This window comes from Piliocolobus tephrosceles, chromosome 5 (assembly GCF_002776525.5).
Source record: "Piliocolobus tephrosceles isolate RC106 chromosome 5, ASM277652v3, whole genome shotgun sequence".
Lineage (NCBI taxonomy): Eukaryota > Metazoa > Chordata > Mammalia > Primates > Cercopithecidae > Piliocolobus > Piliocolobus tephrosceles.
Genome location: NC_045438.1, coordinates 82,907,308 through 82,913,307, shown reverse-complemented (window position 1 = coordinate 82,913,307; position 6,000 = coordinate 82,907,308). Strand labels below are relative to the sequence as shown.

Below are 6,000 nucleotides of genomic sequence, written 5' to 3'. Positions count from 1 at the left end.
GATGGTGGTGGGCACCTGTAATCCCAGCTATTCAGGAGGCTGAGTCAGGAGAATTGCTTGAACTTGGGAGGCAGAGGTTGCAGTGAGCCGAGATCGCACCACTGCACTCCAGCCTGGGTGACAGAGCGAGACTTCGTCTCAAAAAAAAATTATAATAAAGAAAGAAAGAAAGAAAAAGAAAAGTCAGATTCATGATAAGCTTGTCCCAAAGCCTCAGGCAAGATCGATAGTCCATTTTAGGGTGCTGCCTGACTCCTCTTCCATCTCTCCGCCTTTGGAGAGCAGATACCTGTCCATGCTTCTTCAAAGAGTGGAATGAGATCCCATCCATCAGTACATGGTTTCAACAGTAACTTATTGAATGCTTCCTGCGTTCAGGGAGCTCTTCTAGGTACTGAAGAAGTGACTGTGAATGACAATAGACAAAACCAGACTGAGATAACAGTATGTAAAGTGTGATATGAATATGGGAGTCAGGCTCGCTCAATGCTTTTGCCATTTCCATATGGGATGATTCCAACAAGCTACTTATAGTCAAGCTGTTAGAAATAAAGGCTTCCTTTCCCCTCTCCAGCTACCCCAATAAATCTGGGTCATTCATCATTGTTGTTCAGTTTGCACTGCGCAGCCCCCGTTAGGTGAGCTATGGTTATATTGAAATATCCACTTGGCCACGAAATGAGTGAAGGTGGGAGGTTCCTCCTGCTAATTCTCCTCACCTTCCAATACACTTCCTGGCAACCCACAAGCGGAAAACCTCACCCTACTGTAGGCCCCCCTTCTCCCACTCTTCAGACGGCGGCGGCCCCAGCCAGGAGCGGGCTGCAGACTAGGGCCAGCCCCGGGGCCTCCGGGGTACCACCTCTCTCTCGCGAGGGTCCCTGCCGTGCCCCGATTCGCCGCTGGGGGGCGCTGCGGCCCCGGTGTAGGAGCCGCCGGCGGGGCGGGGCGGGGCGGGGCGGGGCCGGCGGGACTGGGTGGAGGGCCCTGCGGCGGCGGGCGCGGCGGGCTCTGCCACAGGTAACCCGCAGGATCCGAGAGCGCTGCCTGGCGCGCGGGCTGCTAGAGGCACGGCGCTAGGCGGCGCCGAGGCCCTGGGGCCGCCGGAGCCAGCGGGAGCCCGTCCCCGTCGTCGCCCCTCGCCCCCACCCTGTCGCCGGCCTCGGTCCCTGCGGCGCGGACGTCCGGCGCAGGAGAGAAAGGTACCAGGCGACCTCGCCGGCTCCTTGGGACCCCCGCTTACACCGGGGTGGGCGACTGAGGTCGGGGAGGACGCTGTCGGGGGAAGGGGGCGCTGCTCCCTCGGCACCCCAGGATCGCCGACTGCCCGCGGGGGAGACCCGGACACTGCGTCTCGCCCTCTGGTCTGCGGCCTCCGAAAACGCCCGGCGCGAGGGGTTACCCCCCGGGGCGCCTCCTTCTGCTTCTGGCCTCAGTTGCCTCCCTGGAATATGGAACTTCGGGCGAGGGAGGTGGAGAACTTTCTTCTGGGGCTCGTGCCTTGTTCTCCTGCTCGCTTGCAGTTTGAAGGAAGGGCGGTGGGGGCGGGGGTCCGAGTACCCCGCGGTCTGCGGCGCGGAGGAGGGTCAGTCCCGGGCCTGCGGCCGCCTCCGAGTGACCCCGTCCCTCCCCGCCCTGGACGACCGCACTGGGGGTGCAGGCGCAGGAGGAGAGGGGCCGATACTCCTTAGGAGCCCCGTCGGCGAAGCCTCAGCAAGTGGCATCTCCCGGGGTCCAGGGAGCCGACGTGCCGTCTTGGTTTGGGTCCAGACATCAGCTCGCCCGAGCTTATCTTGGGCATTTAAGTGTGTTGCTTCCGGTAGATCTCGGGGACAGGAGGGGAAGTGCAGCATTATTTGTGACCCGAGAGGGACTCGAATGCCTCAAAGCTGGTCAAGAATGTTTCCCCCGCGAGGTAGCATGAGATGGGTCACGTGGTAGTAAAGAGCCACTTTGGGCCGGTGAGACGGAGTTCTGACTCCACCACTTGTTAGGTTTGTGACTTTGGAAAACCCACTACTGTAAACCTTAGTTTTTAGAACTCTAAACTGCAGGTATTGTACATAACCTCGTAGTATTGTGTTCATGCAGTGAAGTGATGCAAATGAAGTGCTTGGCATTGTACTCTTGTGTGTTGGACACCTTGTTTTGCGAACCTGTTGGATGTTGAATTCATTCATGCTTAGGTTTTGTTAGGCCAGTGTAAGTGGAAAGAACTTGGGCAATGAAGACAAACACAACTGGGTCCAAGGTGGTCCCATCCATCGTGTACTGATTGGGGGTTACTCATCCCCAAAACACCAATAGCAACCTTGGCAGGGTTTTTGTTGTTGTTGTTTTGAGACACAGTTTCCCTCTGTTGCTCAGGCTGTAAGCTTTGACCTCCTTAGCTCAAGCGATCCTCCCACCTCAGCCTGGGACTACCACACCTGGCTAATTTTGAATTTTTTTATTTTACTAGAGACAGAGTCTCACTGTGTTGCCCAAGCTAGTCTTGAACTCCTCCTGTCTCAGCCTCCCAAAGTGTTGGGATTACAGGTGTGAGCCAGCATACTGGTCTGCAGCCTTGTTCTTGAGTGTAGTAGGTGTGTCTATACCGATGCATGTTACACTTTGTCATCTTTAGTATTTGTTTAGCATATGATAACAAAAAATCTTTTAAAAATTAGGGATACAAATTAAAGCAGGGGAGCATTTTCTGCCCTCTAGGTCATACTGGAGATGAGGGAAGGGTAGAAGAGGGATGAAGAGGAATTAAAGAGACCAGAAAACAACTAGTCGCAGTGTTGGGAGGTATAAACCAATGTGATTTTTAAAAATGCGAATTTGTTAACTCCTTGTTTTTTCATGGTGGCACCGAAAATTAATCTTAGTCTCCCACTTAAACTCATCAGCCTCCCCAAAGCCTTTCCAGATAAGCATATGCTCTGTGTAAAAGCAGACTGCCTGTGATCCAACTCAGCTTACAGACAAGGCACACTTCCAACTCCCAAGGCCTCTTTCTTGTATGGAGATACTGGTGCTGCCACTGTGAAATACATCATACACTCAGACAGTATAAACCTTAGAGTGCAATGTAAAGAATAACAATAGATCACACCGAAGTATGTGTCACCCGCTGAAGAACTAGAACATCCTCAGGCCCCTGGAGCCCCTGAATACCCCTCTCCATGGCCATCCACTCACTTCTCACCCCCTACCCAGGAAACCGCTATTCTGGATGTTGTGTTAATTTTTTCCCTTGCTTATATGGAAAACCCTGAGGAAAGGAAGTTTCCCAACAGGCCTTTCCACAATAACCTGGATCATTCTTTTTTTTTTTCTTTTTTTCTCAACGAGCATTATTATTGAACTTAAAAGCAGGCTATTGAGGGTAAGATACAAACCACAAAAAAGCCGAAAGTCGTAAAGTGGGGGGATCTTTGAGTCTCTGTCTTTTGCCAGGTTTCTCCTGTCTCCCTGGCACGGCTCCCGAAGTTGTGTTCTGTCTGTGTAGGGGAGACCCAGTCTCTTCCAACATAGCTTGGAGGCTGTAATTTTAAAAGCTTTGCTTGAGTCCCTAAGAAGTGGGAAAACAGTAATTTGGGTGCATGTGTTTTAGAAGTTTTTTTAAAAATGCAAATTATCCAGAAGGCATTGTGTGGGATTTGAAGGATTAAGCTAAGAGTGACCTTTAAAAATGGTTTTAACAACCCAAATTCCTCTTTTCCTGGTTGGTATGTTTGTGTTGTGGTCTTTAAGTTATTTCTTCAAGGTCACATGGCTTTCCTTGGTGAATCTTACACTATTCTATTACTTCTTGGTTAAGGCAAAGATTCCGAAACTTGGTTTCATGGAGCCCTTAGTGTCTGAGTAATTTTTTCACAATTCCCCTAGGCTTCAGTAGTTAGTAATTTTTTCATAATTCCCTTAGGCTTCAGTAGTTAGTAGTTAGGTTCAAACAACTGAATATTTACTTAGAAGTTGTTTGAAAAAATAACATACATAAACTGAGAGAAAAAAATATTTTATGTCCTTTAAAGTCACAATTACTAACCGGATGTGTATGCCTGTACTACTTCTCAAACCTTGGGATCGTGTTGGACACAGCCACTCTCATTTCCTGTTTCACATTAATATTTCCGCTGCATTTGGCTTTTATCGCAGCAGCCACAGAAAATCCAGCTTTGCAAAGATGTATTGTCATGGATAGGAATGTAACATGATCTGCTGTTGAAACTGCAAACTACCTCGAGTTAGTAGGTTCAGCAATGTCCAGACATGTTCGGTATACTGTTTTCCATGGAAATTTTCAAATTTTCTGCATTGCCCGTTTGAATTCTCTATAGTTGCAAAACACCCAGTCAGGGTGTCCAAAATAGTAAACTTTGAAAACATTATGCTAGGTGAAATAAGTTAGTCACAGAAGGGACAATATTATATGATTCCGCTTATATTAGGTGCCCGGAGTAGTCATGCACATGGAAACAAAGTAGTTCCATGGTGGTTACCAGGGGCTAGGGGGAGGACAGAATAGGGAATTCATGTGCTATTTTTGCAACTTCTATGTGAGATTAATATTATTTCAAAATAAAGTTTTAAAAAGTTTATTAAAAACAAGTTCTGTTGATGGTGCCCCACTGTGGGACTGTACCAAGGCACTGAGGTTAGGGACAGCAGCAGAGAAAACCTTAGGGGTGACATTACCTCTGTTTCCCGGCTCTTCCTCATCCTGTCAAGGGGGAAGAGATGGAAGAAATAGCTATGTTCTCTCTTTTTTATAGGGAAGTGTCTGCATTATTTACTAGTGGTTTCCTGTATAAACCTGAGGATCAGCTATTAAATTTCCCACTAAAACAAGAATTCTTAACCTGGGGTTCAGTGGTGGGCTACAGATACTCTAAGATCTCCCGAAATTATGTATAAGTATTTAAGTGAATGCTCTTATGTATGTTTGAGGGGGAAGAAGTTCCATAGCTTTCATCATATTCTCAAATGGTTTCCTAAGTCGAAAAAGGTTAGTAAGCACTATAAGGAAATATTTACAGAGCCCTACCCACACACATCCCATAAAAGACCCCTTTATTTGGATGTCTTATCCTGTTTCAGTTCTCTCTTATATCTTTCCCCCACCAGTTACAAGAGGCTTTCTTTCTGCTCAGACCTCAGATAAGCCTGACCAGTTCTTTTTCCTCAGAGCCCCCAGATATTCATCTGGATCCTGAAAACTCCAGGACTAATTCCTCAAGAGCCACAGGAAGGCCCAGAATGAACATCTTGGAGTTCTATATAGGGCAGATGTGAAACTGAAGTCTCACAACTGCCACATCTCTCTCTGCCCTCCTTAGGGTCCAGAAAAACATGAAGTAAATGATAATACATGAGGTACACAGCTATGGAAAAACTCATGAAGATGGTACTGAATGACTGAAGTCCAGTACATTCTGCCTTGGGGGAGGCAAATTTAATTTTAAGAGTGTCTTCTGGTTTACACTTTATGTTCCAAATGTATTCTAAATATAGCATATAATACATCCTACCTTGTTTCATATGCTGTGATATAGGTGAGCTATAGCATTTACAGTGTTAGAAAAGATGTTATATATCAGAATTTACTTAATAAATAGGTCTCTACTCATTCAGACTGGTTTCATTTTATTTTATTTTTGAGGCAAGGTCTCACTGTCACTCAGGCTAGAGTGCAGTGGTGGAATTTCGACTCACTGCAACCTCTGCCTCCTGGGTTCAAGCCATCATCTCACCTCAGCCTCCTAAGTAGCTGGGACTACAGGCACATAACACCATGCCCTGCTAATTTTTGTATTTTTGGTAGAGGCAGGGTTTCACCTTGTTGCCCAGGCTTACACTGGTTTTAAACTCAGATGAATGGGGTAGGTAAGTGGCAAAAATGATAACCTGCAAGTTCTTCTTACACATATGATTCCTCAATATTTGCTTTTATCTTAGAAATACTTCAATAAATCATGATTTGAGTCTTTCACCAATACAGGTATATTCTGG

General features: G+C 47.2%; 1 protein-coding gene across 2 annotated transcripts in view; it reads left to right on the top strand.

The window, feature by feature from the left end:
* Nucleotides 1-980: 980 nt before the first annotated feature.
* The window catches only part of ANKRD6 (ankyrin repeat domain 6), a 205,554-nt gene continuing 200,534 nt past the window's right edge, over nt 981-6,000 (top strand). The window contains exon 1 of one of the 2 annotated variants that reach the window (XM_023205286.3): nt 981-1,202. The gene's annotated coding sequence lies outside the window, so the exon portion shown is untranslated. The remainder of the gene's footprint in view (nt 1,203-6,000) is intronic. The other variant, XM_023205295.2, reaches the window with a different exon arrangement.